This window comes from Amblyomma maculatum, chromosome 10 (genome assembly GCF_055883805.1).
Source record: "Amblyomma maculatum isolate TAMU_Amacu chromosome 10, ASM5588380v1, whole genome shotgun sequence".
NCBI classification, from domain to species: Eukaryota; Metazoa; Arthropoda; class Arachnida; order Ixodida; family Ixodidae; genus Amblyomma; species Amblyomma maculatum.
The window spans coordinates 46,389,192-46,404,529 of NC_139353.1; the positions used below are offsets into that span (position 1 = coordinate 46,389,192).

The following is a 15,338-nucleotide window of genomic DNA, read 5'->3' on the forward strand; positions in this document are numbered from 1 at the left end:
GCGTCGAGGCAGTAATTGACGAGTACGGCGCGGTAGACTTTCAGAACGACTGTGGTGTAAGTGTGAGTGGTTTTTAGAGCTTTTATCTTGTTACCTGACGTCTACTTTTGTTACCTTTGACAAAAGCATTTACCTGCAAAAGCAGGGTGTTTGCATCGGTTCTTGTATCGCACCGATTTTAAGTGAATTATTTTTGGCTCGTTGTGACAAGGCTCTTTTTGAGCCGCTTGATGATCTTAAGATTTTAAGTGTTTCGTTATGTTGATGATTTTTTAATTTTGTTGGATACTTCTGTTTTTATTGACCCGTTTGACAGCAGTCATTCGGAAGAGTTTATTGCTCTCGGAGACCCTATTGTCTCGCGGATTTTAGCATCTTTTCATGTATGTTTAAAACCACTCACATTCACCACCGAATTGCCTGAGCAGAACAGCATTAGGTTTTTGGATTTACGTTTGTTTTTTAACGATCACGCGTGTTGGGTGTATGAGCCAAGGGCCAACAAGCCTCCCCTACCGTATAGTTCGTCGCATTCCAAGCTGGTCAAGAGGAATATCGTGCTCTCCTTCTTGTCGAGTGCTATTAGAAAGTCATGCCATCACACCGTTGATGAGGGTCTTAGCTCACAGGTGGCTCGATTGGAGGCGGCAGGTTACCCCAGGCACGTGATAGTTTCTGTAGCGGAGGCCCTGAATCGCAAACGGAAATCAGAGGCGAGCCTGCGTAACGTGCAGACAGCAGGAAATAGAAAAGAAAGACAGGATAAAGAGAAGGTAGCTGTCATTCCGTACGTGCATGGTTTTTCGCACAATCTGAAGAAAGTTGGGCAGCGATCCGGAGTAAGAGTTTTGTTTTCGGCACCAAAGAAGCTGATGAGCCTTTGTAGGTTAAGTTGTCCCACACGAACGCAAAAACCAGCATGCAATGTCAAACATAGGGATCCCTTGGTATCTTGCCAGAAGGATGTTGTGTATAAGATCCCGCTTTCGTGTGGTAGACACTACATCGGCCAAACTGGAAGATGTCTGAACGTTCGGCTGCAAGAGCACTGTAAAAAGGTCCGCAATATTGCCATAGACGGACAGCTAGCTGCCCATTGCAAAAAGTGTGACAGCGAGACACCTTGCCAGCCTTTGTTCGACAAAACTATTGCTTTGTATCGCCACCGTACCAGCCTAACTAGGGAGATTGTGGAAGCATCGCAGATAGCACGTTCAGGGGATGATTGCGTCAGCAAAGCGTCGGTGGCTCTATCAAAATCTGAGCTGGATTTCTTAGCTTAGGCGGCACGTGCAGATGTTTTTCCTTCTTTCTTTGTGATTCTGAAGTGTATATATATATATGCTCCGCAACCGCAATAAACATTTGTTGAAAGTGCGCTATTGTCCTGTTCCCTCCTCGTCCTTGTGATTTTGAGCGCTTCGCTGTATTGGCCATACCTGGCCTAGATTGGCGTACATATGTTCTGCCCACTGTATCCCCGAATCTCTGCTGTCTACCTTTAACTATTCATCTATTTCAGCTCCAATTTTTGCGATGTTTTTAACGCCCTCATTCATCCTATCATCTTTAAGATTTAACTAAGCACTGACCTCCTATTTTACTGTTTGCCTTTTTGTTTGCAATGTCTGAATTCACTTCCATAGTAGCCCCTTCTTGTGCAATACCTCGAGCCTTTATTAAGAAAGTATATAGAACATAAATAAATAAATTTAACCCACGAAAGTCATTCTTGAATACTGAGGGAAAGAGGTGAGCAGATTTCTGAGGCCATGCACAGACAGAACCACAGATGCACTTTCTGCACTTGTCTCCTGTTATATTTTTATATATTTGGTTATATGCATCTTCGCCTTTTCCGTCCTTTGTAGGCATTGTTTGGCTGTAGATGCAACTGATATATGTATTAAAATATGCATATTACTGTACTGCGTCTGTGTTGAAACGCCCACGCAATAAAGCTGAAAAGGGCGTAGAAAGCTGCTCGCGGTGGTGTTTTTGTTTTTGTTCAAAAATTGTTGGTTTCTTGCTAAAAAATGCTAACTGAAGTTTGATGATGATGATGAGGATGATGATTGTGGTGACAATTGTGATGGTTTTGACTGGCATTAACGGTGATGATGATAGTGATGGGGATGGTGCTGATGGTGGCGATACTGACGCCAAAAGATAAAGACGGTCAAAGCACGAGCCGTCTTTTGATAAGATTAGATTATCATTATGACCGCATAATCAATCAAAGAGAAGGATACAGTAGTCAAAGAATTCGCGCGACGTTTTCATATCAAAGATCTTGCTCGTCGACACTCGGTCTGCGTTTTTTGCTTGTCGATCCTTTTCGCGAGAGTCTTACCATGCGATGAATTACATATTAGCCACCAAATTCACAAAGATACGTTTGACGCAGTTGCCCACGCGTTCGAGCAGCGCACTGTAATTGACAAGTTATATTCCCATGTTCAGCCTCTAATATAACTTCCAGCCTGGCGAATTCAGACTTTTCTACGCGTGTGCTGTGTTTCGTGCGTCAAGATAACCGCGCAAATTATCAGTTATGAGTACTTTTGAAAAGTTACCATTAGAATCTTTTATTTTTAACGAAAAATACGTTCATTCTTCGTCATTTCACCGGAAGCTTTCGTTGGAAGATGGCAAAGTCGAGAGAGCTATATTCTTCTCGCCTCTCATAATACAGAGAGAGAGAGGGAATGCGGGGAAGGCGAGATGCGAGGGGTGACAGGTAGGGCTGGGTGGAAAGAGGGCACAGCACGTCACAGTCTGACTGCCGGATTTTGTTGTGGACTCGTTTTAATTAAATATAAAGTTTCTCACCTCAATCTCGTCCTTCGTGGCGTTAAGATGAAACTTCAAAACTGTTATGACTCAGCACTTTTCAGCGTCCTGACTCAGCATTCTTGGGTATCATGAGCAACCACATTTGACATGGCTCAGTACTTGTGAGTTTCATGACTGTGATTGACTTACATAAGTCATTGATTCCAAAGTCACGCACATTGCATCTGAGACCTGATTTATCACAAGTGACTATGACTCATTTATTATTATGACTAATCATGTTGATTAAACTATAATGGTTCGCATGACATGACTAGGCATGGCATACAATTTATATACATAAACATTCATGACTAATATGGCGTCATATCACTCGTTACATTTTGCTTCCATATATTTTGCTTCCATGCTTTGTTTCCATGTTTTGCTTCTACTTTTTGATTCCACGCCTTGCGGACACGTTTTCGCAAACATAGCCTAACAGGACTTTCGCGTTAATAACGCCGCGCGTACCCACCTCATGCATCTGCTGTTGCATTTCGATGGAGGAAATTAAATAACGGAGCAACCAGCCTGCTACTTCGAAAGCGCAGCGTACCTGCCGCTCATTGTTTTTGCGTGTAGAGCACTTCGCATACGGCCCGAAAGGCTTGCAATATAAGTATCTAGGCCAAAAACAAAGTATGTCGTTAATATTGGTCGAGCTTCCATTGTAAATTAGGTTCAGGTATGCATTGAAGCGCTGACTTTAGCCGTTCTATAAAGTGTATAGGTATATAGTCATCGTTGTGGCCATTTCTGTGTTATCTCTAAGCTTACAAAAATGTCTATGATCACTTTATGCGATGTCTTTAGACAATATAATCATAGAAGCTATCGACGATCAAAAGAAAGTCTTTAGAACACGTATGCTCTATGTATGATCTCCCTTCCGACAATTGGCCACCGTGATTGAATAGAATGTATTTACATAGAACGTATTTATACCTCCTATGATTAGCCTATTGATAGCGTATATGGACACTGTAACGACTGTGTTCCGATAATTGGCCACCGTTATTTAAAAGAATCGTGTTCATACAAAGTATTAATACCTTGTGTTATGCTAACTATATTTCAAGTGTCCAATAATAATGTGTATTTTACTCACTATTCACATGCAATATTTCGTGAAAAGTGAGAGTGGCAAAAGAAACAGATGCAAATTCATACCTTCATTTATTGCACAAACCCTTGACACAGAAACACTTGGTTTCCGACGGCAACGACATTGTGTGTTTGATGTACCAGCCATATCAAAATTTATCACGGTGTCACCTAGAAAAGAAATATACATGCTCAAAATTTTTCTGCCAATTTCGCACGCTTTGTGCTAGCATCACACACACATCTCTCTTCACTCAGATGCCTGTTTTTCCTCAAAATATGCTAACTGGTTTCCAACCACTTTCTGTACAAACTAGTACCTGCAAAACACCCTCAGGAGATAGAGACTATTGCTGTGTTTGGTTGTATTCCTTTTGATCCTCTATATCATCAGATAAACTCTCTCCTCTGCCATTTGCTACATCAAGCAAATACACATGTTGAGCGGCAACGTATCAGTATGTATACATACATTTTGGTGCATGCTACCAGCAAGTGATGCCACTATGCCTGTTTGCTCCCATTTTTCCTGAGTGATGGCTATGTTTGCCATAGCAGATGACACACACACATAAGTAATTACTGAAGGAGACCAGCTACACCAAGCACCTAGGGGAATACAAGAGCGATAATAGGGAATGATGAAGTATATTATAGTTAGCCTACAATATGCGGTCACACATACTTTTTGCTACATATGCAGGTAACAAGTCTCAATAATGTATTCCCAGAGAGTAAGAAAATAAGAAAGTGCCACTCATGCCCATCCTTTCCTTTCAAGAGCTTGTCACCAAGGTAAAATCTTTATCACTATGAAAGCAAAATTTAGAATACCTTTCTTTTATAAGAAGTCCACATGGATGCTGCTACGTCCCACTGCTACTTGTCCAGGAAGTCAGGTTGCCTTGTTACTTGTCGGCACAGACCACGGCAGCAGGGTGTCTCCAGATATGGTCGAATGAAGCAACAAGAGGACTGCATGTACATATGAGGACACTAGTCAGAACAGCAGGAAGAAAGATTTTTTGAATAATAAAGGAAAAGTCAAATGCACAAGTAAAAGAAACATAGGAGGAGTATTTCATATGGTTGCTGAGTGACAGCATGAAAAGCCCAGAATTGGAAATGCAATGCTCCACTGAGGAAAATTACATAATCATAAAATACATAAATACATAATAATCTAGGTAATCTCAGGAATAGTGGCAAGTCTTATGTAGGCACTATCGTTTGGAGATACGTGGAAAGACAAGTCAGATGGGGTGGTAAAAAATGACTGGTTTTGCTTATGTGGTTTAACATTCCAAAGCAACCCAGGCTATGAGAGATGCTGTAGGGGAGGACTTCAGAGCGTTTGACGAGCTGGGGCTCTTTAACATGCACTGACATCGCACAGGACATGAATGCCTTTTTGCTTCAATTTTGAGCTTACTGCTGAACTGGTCGTACTCAAAATAGGTTGGCGCTACTTTTATTTAAATTTAGACAAGGTCCTTTTGAGGATACAAGACTTGCATGTGTCCCAGACACATTCAGGGAGGCACGTTGGCCCTGTACAAAGGCTTAAAATGTGGAGAGCTTGTCTCATTAAAACCCACCCGGCCCCGCATAATCACTTTTTGGTGCCTAATATTGCCTGCTTTGGCTCATCAATAGTAGGCTACCGACAATAGGAGCTAAATTATTTCATCCTTAAAAAATCATGCAGCTTACTGCTGGAATATGCAGTCACACACAATTTTTGCTACATATGCAGTTAACAAGTTGTAATAGTGTATTCCCGAGAGTAAGAAATTGAGAAAGTGCCATAAATGTCCATCCTTTCCTTCAAGAGCTTGTCACCAAGGTAAAATCTTGATCACATATGAAAGTCAAATATAGGAGAAATACCTGTCTTTTATAAGAAATCCACATGGATGCTGAAGAAACCATGCAGCTACGTCCCACTGCTACTTGTCCCGGAAGTCAGGTTGCCTAGTTTTTACTTGTCGGCACAGACCACGGCAACAGGGAGTCTCCAGATATGGCTCAATGAAGCATCAAGAGGACTGCATATGCATACGAAAACACTAGTCAGAACAGCAGGAAGAAAGTTATTTCGAATAATAAAAAAAAGGAAAAGTCAAATGCACAAGTAACAGAAACAAACAAGGAATACTTCATATGTTGCTGAGTAACAGCATAAAAAGAGCACAGAATTAGAAATACAATGCTCCACAGAGGCAAACTACAGTAAAATGCTTGTGCACAAAATTCTCTTCTAGAGTGGAAGATTCAGTGTATATGCAACGGGTTACGTTTATCTATTGTGCATGCATACGGTACTATAGGAATACAACAAGGTTGACGACTGGGCACGTTGGTATAGGTTCATACTGCACCAGCCAAAAGACGAGGCACAGAAAAGAGGACAGGACAAGGCTGGACTATCAACTGAATGTTATTGATAAGAAGAAAACAACGAAGACTCTTTCCGAAAAGCTCGCGCACAACCCAACCGGTGGAATGGCAGGAAATTGGGAAGAAGATGAAGAAGAAAATTCAAAGCCAATTCCAAGTCAAGGCCTAACTAACGACTTTTCTAATAGATGAAGTTCCTTACAATGAAGGCTAACAGACGCCTTAGCCACACACTTGTCCTCGGCTTTAGCAATGTAAAATGCTTCAACGAACTCTCTGCAGAGTTGATTACCATTGCTGTAAACTACACCCGTATTATTGAAGTCAGGCGCACAAAGGGACGGGTCATGCTCCGACTTACACTCTCTGGATTGCACATGTAGCGCAAGATTAGAACTCGCCTTCTCTCCCAGAGAATTGGAGTGCTCCGTCAGGCGCACATTTAGACATCTGCCTGTCTGCCCGTAGTAGCACCGGCCACAATTCAGCGGAACGTGGTAGACCACATTCTTTCTGCAGGTGGTGAACTTTTTCTTATGTGACACTGCACAACGAAAACTATCACGAGGTACACTGTCGAGCCCCTTTCTAACTCTAGCGCACAAAGCTCCTATCTTGTTTCTCGCTGTAAATACAACGGGCAGACAAGCAGATGTCTAAATGTGTGCCTGACGGAGCACTCCAATTCTCTGGGAGGGAAGGAGAGTTCTAATCTTGCGCTACATGTGCAATCCCGAGAGTGTAAGTCGGAGCATGACCCATCCCTTTGTGCACCTGACTTCAATAATACGGGTGTAGTTTACAGCAATGGTAATCAACTCTGCAGAGTTGGTTGAAGCATTTTACATTGCTAAAGCCGAGGACAAGTGTGTGGCTAAGGCGTCGGTTAGCCTTCATTGTAAGGAATTTCATCTATTAGAAAAGTCGTTAGTTAGGCCTTGACTTGGAATTGGCTTTGAATTTTCTTCATCTTCTTCCCAATTTCCTGCCATTCCACCGGTTGGGTTGTGCGCGAGCTTTTCGGAAGGAGTCTTCGTTGTTTTCTTCTTATCAATAACATTCAGTTGATAGTCCAGCCTTGTCCTGTCCTCCTCTTTGCTGTGTCTCATCTTTTGGCTGGTGCAGTATGAACTATAGGAATACATTTCTGTCTGGGAAGTCAACCTCCACATCACCAGGTATCAAACTATTTCAGAAGTTTCTGAAAGATTTCTATGCAATGACATGAAGATCTTTCACTATCAAACACAGTTGCCCACCCCCTCTGTAACAAGCCCCCTCATGTTTGCAGAACTCAAAAACACACAAAACAATTAAACAGAAAATGTTCTCCAACAGATAAATATCAACATATTACTTTTGTTATTGCTAGTAACTATTTGGCTCTAGGGTTAACGATGCATTTATTTAGGTTGTGAATAAAATGAGTTCGGAAGTTAATTGCAAATCTTGGTGACTAGCAAGAAAGTAAATATTTGTGTATATGTTGCTTTGAGCAAAGTAAATGTTCTTTCTCATTTAGTCACAGAAAACCAGAATACCACTTGAACGAAGGTCACTTCGACGATGTATTCAGTTGTACGAACTTTATTAAATCCCCCCACTGAAGCTCTATTGAACACTATGCAAACGCACTTCATTTTAACAAACTTCAGTTATTGCTCATTTCAGTTCAACGAACATTTTCCGCGGTGCTATCCTGTGTCTTCAAAGTCATACTGAACGCTTAAAAAAGCACAGTCCGCACTCTTTGTAGCATATTTTTATGTTAAGAACCACTCTTCATTATCGCGTGAAGAAAAGTGGCCGTTATTTAGCTTTAAAGTGAATTGGCTGTCTAAACTAGCTTGTAACTAGATGAATCCATAGCTGTCTGCACACTTAATTAGCTGTACAGTCATAGCCAGTCAAAGCCAGATCTTCAGCCCTACCAGGCCCTTTAGCTCCAAGAATTGCAAATGTGTGCATTTTGGTTAACCATGATCTGCTTGGAGAAAATGAAAGCCTTGTCTCCTCAGCAGGCCGTTGTGATAGGCAAGATTATCAGGAGCTTGCACAGTAATCGAGTTCAAAACCACTGTAGTCCTTTCAAAAGTGCTGCAAAAGGTTATGCATTCTTCGCTTGCAAATCAGCGCAGTGACAAATAAATGGGCTCAGATAAGATTTGAACAACCTAAAAATTTGTGACAGATTTTCTCTTCTTGGGCTCTAAGATTACCTCGGAAGGAGACTGTAGCCATGAAATTAGGAGACGCCTGCTTCTGGGAAAGAGAGCAATGGTTAGCCTTGACCGCCTAGTAAAGGGCAGAGACAATAGTCTGCCAACCAAGATCCGTATAACTCGTGCTATGGTCTTTCCAGCTGTGATGTATGGATGCGACAGTTGGACTGTGAAAAAGGCGACAGCCGAAGAATTGACGCGTTTGAATTGTGGTGCTGGCGAAGACTCTTGAGAGTTCCTTGGACTGCCAGAAGATCAAATCAGTCGATATCGTCGACCATAAACCCTGACTGCTCATTGGAGGGTCAAATTCTAAAGTTAAAGCTCAGCTACTTTGGTCATCTGATGAGAAGAGAGGAGTTGCTGGAGAAAGATTTGATGTTGGGAAAGGTTGAGGGTCGCTGGAGAAGGGGTAGGCAGCGAACGCGATGGTTAGATGGTATCCTCGAGGCACTGCAGATGAAATTATGTGATGTTAGGAAGATAGTCAGAGACCGGAAAGCGTGGCGTGACATGGTCCATAGGGTCACGAAGAGTCGGACACGACTGAACGACTGAACTGAATATTTCTTGAAGCTAATGGAAACAATCTTCCACGCATTTATTTCAGTCCAATGAACTTTCATTTCAACAAACTTTTTCCTAAGGTCCCTTGAACTTTGTTCAAGTGAAACATCAATGTATGTGTACATATGCTGAGGCAGTCTAAATAAACAGTAACTGAATGTCAGCATGAACATGCACACATATGCACAGTGCAGTCAGCTATATTATGAAACCATGTTTGTCACTGAGCTATTAAAACACAGGTTTACTCAATTTTGCCTCAACTAGAAATAGTAGGTACTACTGCAATAAAACAGCTAAGTATATCTCCTGTTTTAAAGCTCTGAAGAGGCCATGAAAAATTTTCTTTAGTGCAGACTATGAGCAAGATTCACCAACATGTCAGTATTGCGCTAAAAACACAGCAAGAATCATATAACAACACCGAGCTGGTTTCAAGCTTTGCTTTAATGAAGCCTGTTACACATCCGCCCTTTATACTCTCGAAAGAAAACAATAAATGCAAAGCATGAACCAATAAAAATTTTACAGTTATAAAGCAAACACATGAATGCAAAAAACATCAGCATGTGATACCTACCAATTCAATGTCTCCTTTACAGGAAGAATGCTTTAGGGCAGGGCACCCATGGCTGATAGAATAAACTGCCTCAACAGATTCATGACGCTGTCTGCTTCATATTCAGGCAGCACTCCCTCGATGGCAGATGAAATCTGCTGCAAAAGCAGTGTGACAATACAATTGCATCAGCTGGACTGCAAGCATTATTGCCAAACAAGCCGTAAATGCAGTAAAAGAAAGACTTCATTAAATCCATGCTTCTCAAAACCCATAACATACCATTACTTTCCCTACACTCCTAAAGAAAAGCTGTCTCAGAAAATGAATTCCTAGCAGCTCTAGGTCACATGCCATAAGTTACCAAAAAACTCGATCCTATCATCTGTTTCAATTCGGACCCTTGTCAGCAATGTCAAACATTAATAAACGAAGAACTTTCACAGTTGAAATTCACTTTTCAAAATATGCTGTTTCTCTGTGAAGCTGAAAGGTTCTTAGAAATTAAACAAAACAGAAGGCTAAGTTTGAAAGCTCTAATCGCTTAATTCACAGCCAATTGTTAGCTTGACCCACATAACTTGCCACGCCTCCGTTAAAAGAAAAAGAACACTGGGCCTGTACTAAAATAATACGCACTGACCTACTAAGGATATAAATATAACTATTACTGCGTTGAAGTCTGAATTGTTATAAATAAAATTATATATCACCCCCCCCCCCCCTAATCTGTGCTTACTCTAAAGGAATGCTTAAAAACCTAATTTTACGCGGAAAGTCGTTGCTTATGGACTGTGCGGTAACCGCATGAGGCGACAACCCCTAGCGATCCGTCGCGCGACGCCGCCGCCAACGCCTGTCGTCGCTGGTGCATACCGCACGGAGCGACGGGGCTCAGCAACAGAGAGGCGCGTTTTCAGCGTTGCTCTGTTACCGCCGCCTCGTCATTCGGTCAAGGGGAATGCAATCACGCTATATCCCATTTCTAACACTAAACAGCATGAAGTACGATAAGACACTGATGAAATTTCTTGTAACACATCGTATTTTAAAGGGTCACAGCGCAGCGGTGCGCTACTACACTGCGATGCCGATTTGCATTGCAAGCAGTGACGTTCTCCTGCTCCTTTCGGAAATTAACAATATCTAGCCACGCTAACCTTTTTCTTTCTTTTATTACCCTTCCAAGCTTTTACTGAATTATCTCGATGCACTCATATATACACGAATCAGACGAAGTGAGCGCGTGAAGGCACCAGGTTCTTCGCCCGAACCGGACTAGGAAAACAAACTTCACACGCAATAAAAGAAGAAAAAGCCAGAACGGAAGTTGAGCACCCTAAAGCCCTCTGCGATTGGCTGCCTCGCGAGCTGCTTCCGGGCGACACTCGAAATTTTCTAAAAACCCAGAAACCGAGCGACAGCGACGAGCGGCAATGCTTTGGCGGCCCTCAACCCGTCGCGCGACGGCGTCGCGCGGCATGTCGCCGCGAATTGTCGCCTCATGCGGTTAGCGCTTTAGCAAATAGCTCAACGAAGAAACGCTATAAATAAAACAGATAGGTAGCGAGCGATCGCACACATCTGATGGAATTTAAAAATGACAGGTTTTGTACGTCTACATAGCTTTTACGCAGTACAAGGCCTCTCTCAATATTTGAAAATTGACGGTTATGTCTGCGAGGCCAAGCGGTTGTTTACCTTTGAAGAATTAGTAATAACTCCGCAAAAAAACGCCTTAAAGATCTGAACTATGTTGCAAACTGATCGGAAAGAGGCCGCGGACAATCGAGGATCACTTTTTAAAACTTAACTAGGTGATAAAAACGCTAAACAATGAAAAAACTTCCTAGAGCATTGGGCGTGCAGTATGCAGCAAAGTAAAAAATGGGTAAACGCTTGTAATGTAAAAACTGCTCACTTCTGAAACACAAAATTTTCCACGAGTATGCGCAAAGCGTTTATAAGAAAGGAATGAAAAAGTTTGTCAACTTACATTGAAGATTTCTGGCAGAAAGAACTATTTTCCACGCTCGGCGTCGCCAAACAGCCAAACGCCGCCTCTCAGTCGCGGGAGTATCACGTGACACATGAAGCTGCATCACGTGTTTTGTGGAGTTCGCTTTCTTTCTTTCTTTCTTTTTCCAGTCGCGCTGCCACGCCGCGCTGCTCCATCACGTGTCTTGTGGAGTTTGCTTTCTTTTTTTTTTTTTTTTTTCCAGTCGCGCTGTCGCGCCGCGCTGCTCAGACGAAAGGCGGGATTAGTGGAACGCCGAGCGAGCGTCAGTTCTGTGCGTTCGCTATCTTGTGCTTTCGTTCTTTTTCTTCCGGTGGTTTTTTGGGGTGGCTGGTATTCCAGGCGACGCAGAGACTCGGAGTGGCGAGCCCGCTTCATGACAGCGCGCTGCATGGATCGTGTGTTCGCTTTCCTCATTGTAATGAAAACTTGAGTTCTGACCGTATGCGGGGCCACACATATTGAGTACCTGCGCATGAGTTATTTGCACGCACGCGCGCTCACACACATGCAGCTTTGCAGAGGCGAAAAAGAAATAGCTCTCAAGACTGAGAGCATCATACATTTGTGCTAAATAAACACGAAAAACTGATTGCTGATTTCGTTACTGTTACTCAGAGACAACTTTGCTCTGTGAATATTTTGTGAAACTTTAAACCCATCCTTTTTGCTGTATTGATGACATCACTGCGGTAATACCGTGAAATTGCGCTGTTATTCGGTGAACACATATCTTTTTTCCTTTTCTTTCCTTTTTTTGCTTTTGCTGCTGTTCATCTCTGTAATGTCTGCAATGTTTATGCCTGTGTTCATGCCTGTAATGCGTTCCATGTAAACTAGCTTCCTGTTGAGCTGTCACCTGCTGATGTTTGCGAGGGTCCTCGGCACTCTCAAGCAGTGTGCAACTGCTTTCTCGCTGAGGTTCCCCCCCCCCCCCCCCCCCCCCCCCCCCGTCCTCAGGATTTGAAAACAAAAAACTGATTGATTGATTGAAGGGCGCGTAAATGAAGCCGTCACAGGTTTGATACCGCGCGCTGTCTACGTTGGCTAGCCTGCCCGCTTCTCCTTTCATACCTCCCGCACTTCTAGGGGAAAAAAAAAAAGAATGCGTGCGTGCGTGCGCGCGCGCTGCTGTGTGCTTTGCTCGCAGGGCGGCTAGACGCCCCCCCTCCTCCAGCTCGAAGCCGCGCTCTGATGGCCAAGCGCCTCCTTGCATCCTTCCCGCGCATTGGATTTGAAGGACAGCTTGCAGCCAACCTCTCGAGAGGGTGGTTGCGACTAGAACTAGCATAACGTTCCCAATGGATCACAGCGGAAGGATGAATATGTTCAGCTACAGCTGGTCGATATTCCGTGGTTCGGGTCAAGTGCGTGTTAATTGTGCCGTAAGGGCGCTTAATTGATTTACAGAGGTCGGTGCCGCGGACCGCAGGTTGCGCGCTGATATAGTTCACGAGGCTGCATGAACGCTATGCGAAGGCTGCGAGCGAATATGCGTGTTTCTGCTGGCGCATTCTGTGCCGTTATGTGCGTTAGTTCGCCGCCCCACCCCCCCCTCCCCAGCCGCCGCGCCTTCTCTCCCCCCCCCCCCTCTTCCCTTCCCATTAGCGCGCTTCCATACCCTACCCTTGCCCTAAGCTCGCACCTCACCCAGACACCACCTCCAGCAAAAACATAACAAACAAAAGCAGAACCTGTAGAGCGCTCGCTCGGTTGACGCACATGTCCAAAGGCTGCTAGGTGGTGTCGGATAACCTCCGCGAGCGAAACATACGATGCGCGCGGTCAGGAACAGATGGGCTGAGATATGGCCGCTGCCTTGACGGGAGCGGCGGCGCAGAAGTGAATAAGAGAATAAGACAATCGCTAACATACTGAGCGCAGCGAGAGAAAATGTCGGCGGCGGGCGCCGATTTGTTTTCATAAGTGGTGGACAGGGGCGTATGCACAGCGGGTTGGCTCGGATGCGTCTGGGAGCACACTTCTAAACACGATCGGGTCGATAAAGAAAAAAAAATACAAATTCTTTTTTTTTTTTCGGATGAAAATTTGGTCCTTGCCAGGGAAATGCACCCTCCATTTTCCAGTAATTTCGGCGCGTGAGAAGGAAAGCGGAGAAGGGGGGAGGGCTCGTTCGGTAGCTTACTGTACATGTGCATATACCCAATCATTGTGTGTATGCCAATATATAATTCTAAAGTTTCGCCCATATAGCTTCTGAGGGATGAGCTACGTGGATCCGAGAGTCCAGGGCGTGCTTCTCAGCATCGCGTGATGTAACCCGACAACACCCACAGCGCGCATTCTCCACTGTAAAGTCGGCGGCGCGGTGCGTTTACCTTCCATTTGTGATGTTTTTGTATTTAATTGTGCGAGCGAGCTCGATAAAAGGACTCAGTGCGTCCTCAACAAGAGCGGACGCTTGATTAAGAAATGCGCGATGAAGAAAGAGCGAAATTGTAACCAGTTAAATTTTCAAAATATAACCTTATACGTTTTTATCTATAATTCATGCAAATTGATCGTATCAATTTTCCGTTTCCATTTCTTTTTTAACAGATGCTATTCATAATAAAAAATGTAATTCAAATATGAGTTGCAATGAATAGCATCTGAACATTTTTTCTGACATGCCAAATTGCTTCAATATATTTTAATAGCTGTGTATGAGTGGTATAACCAGAAATAATTTTCGAGGGCGTTATACGGCATCGATAGAAAAAAATTGTACAAAAGGCCGAAAGAAGGAGTTCAAAAACTTTCGGAAGGGTTTCTGACATCGAAACAGAGCCCTGGCTACGCCCCTGCTGTATATTGATAGGAGTATATACAGAGAAGTATATTCACCTAACAACTTGCTATGTACAAACTTTATATGAACTGATTTAAATACACAAAAGTAGCCGTGTATAAACTTCGTATTTACGCATGTTCATACAGATTAAAAGTACGTACAATATTGATAGAGTCAATAAGGTGTTAATACAGATTCTAAAGACTGTTCACGACCATTTTTGTAAGGGCTACGTCACAAAGACAAAGCGGAAGGAAGAATACAATATGGTTTCAACAGAGTTGACAAATGCCGCACTTTGGATGGTTTCGTTGACATACTCACGAGCTTGTCTAGTTAAATTAAGGTTGTGCATTGGTAATCTGCCTTCAGATGCCTGAAAAACTGAAAAACTGTGCTTATTACGAAAACAAACGCGCAGTATCTGTCACATTTCTCGGCGACAACTAAGCCACGCCGTAAGAGAAAGGTAGGAGATGACAGTGAAAGTATAAAGAGAGAAAGAGATTCCCTAGTGGTGGGCTCCGGAACAATTCGGCCACCTGATGATTTTTACCGCTCACTGATATCACGCAACCCACATACGGTTTTGGGTTTCGCCTCCACCGAACTTCGGTCGCTGCAGTCTAGTTCGAATTCGGGTACTCCGGTTTAGTAAACGAGTGTTTTAACCTTTTAGCCACCACCGTTGGTTCCTTTGGCTACGTTGACTTCATGTTGCTTAGGAAAATATGGCAAGCTTCGAGAAATCCAAACAGATAATTTTTATTAATTTGTGTAATGTTTTTGTTTCATTTGTGAGGTTTAATGTCCCAAAGCGACTCGGGCTATAAGAGA

At 43.2% G+C, this 15,338-nt stretch overlaps 1 long non-coding RNA gene across 2 annotated transcripts; it reads right to left on the reverse strand.

The window, feature by feature from the left end:
- Positions 1-3,997: 3,997 nt before the first annotated feature.
- Positions 3,998-11,782, reverse strand: LOC146176336 (uncharacterized). Of its 2 annotated transcripts, none has more exons than XR_014701520.1 (5): positions 11,687-11,782; positions 9,712-9,848; positions 5,833-5,990; positions 4,777-4,917; positions 3,998-4,113 (listed from the first exon to the last, which is right to left on the reverse strand). It is a non-coding gene; the product is annotated as an uncharacterized LOC146176336 (long non-coding RNA). The 2 variants fall into 2 exon arrangements; XR_014701521.1 differs by having other exon boundaries at positions 9,712-9,845; positions 11,687-11,765.
- Between the last annotated feature and the right edge of the window lie 3,556 nt (positions 11,783-15,338).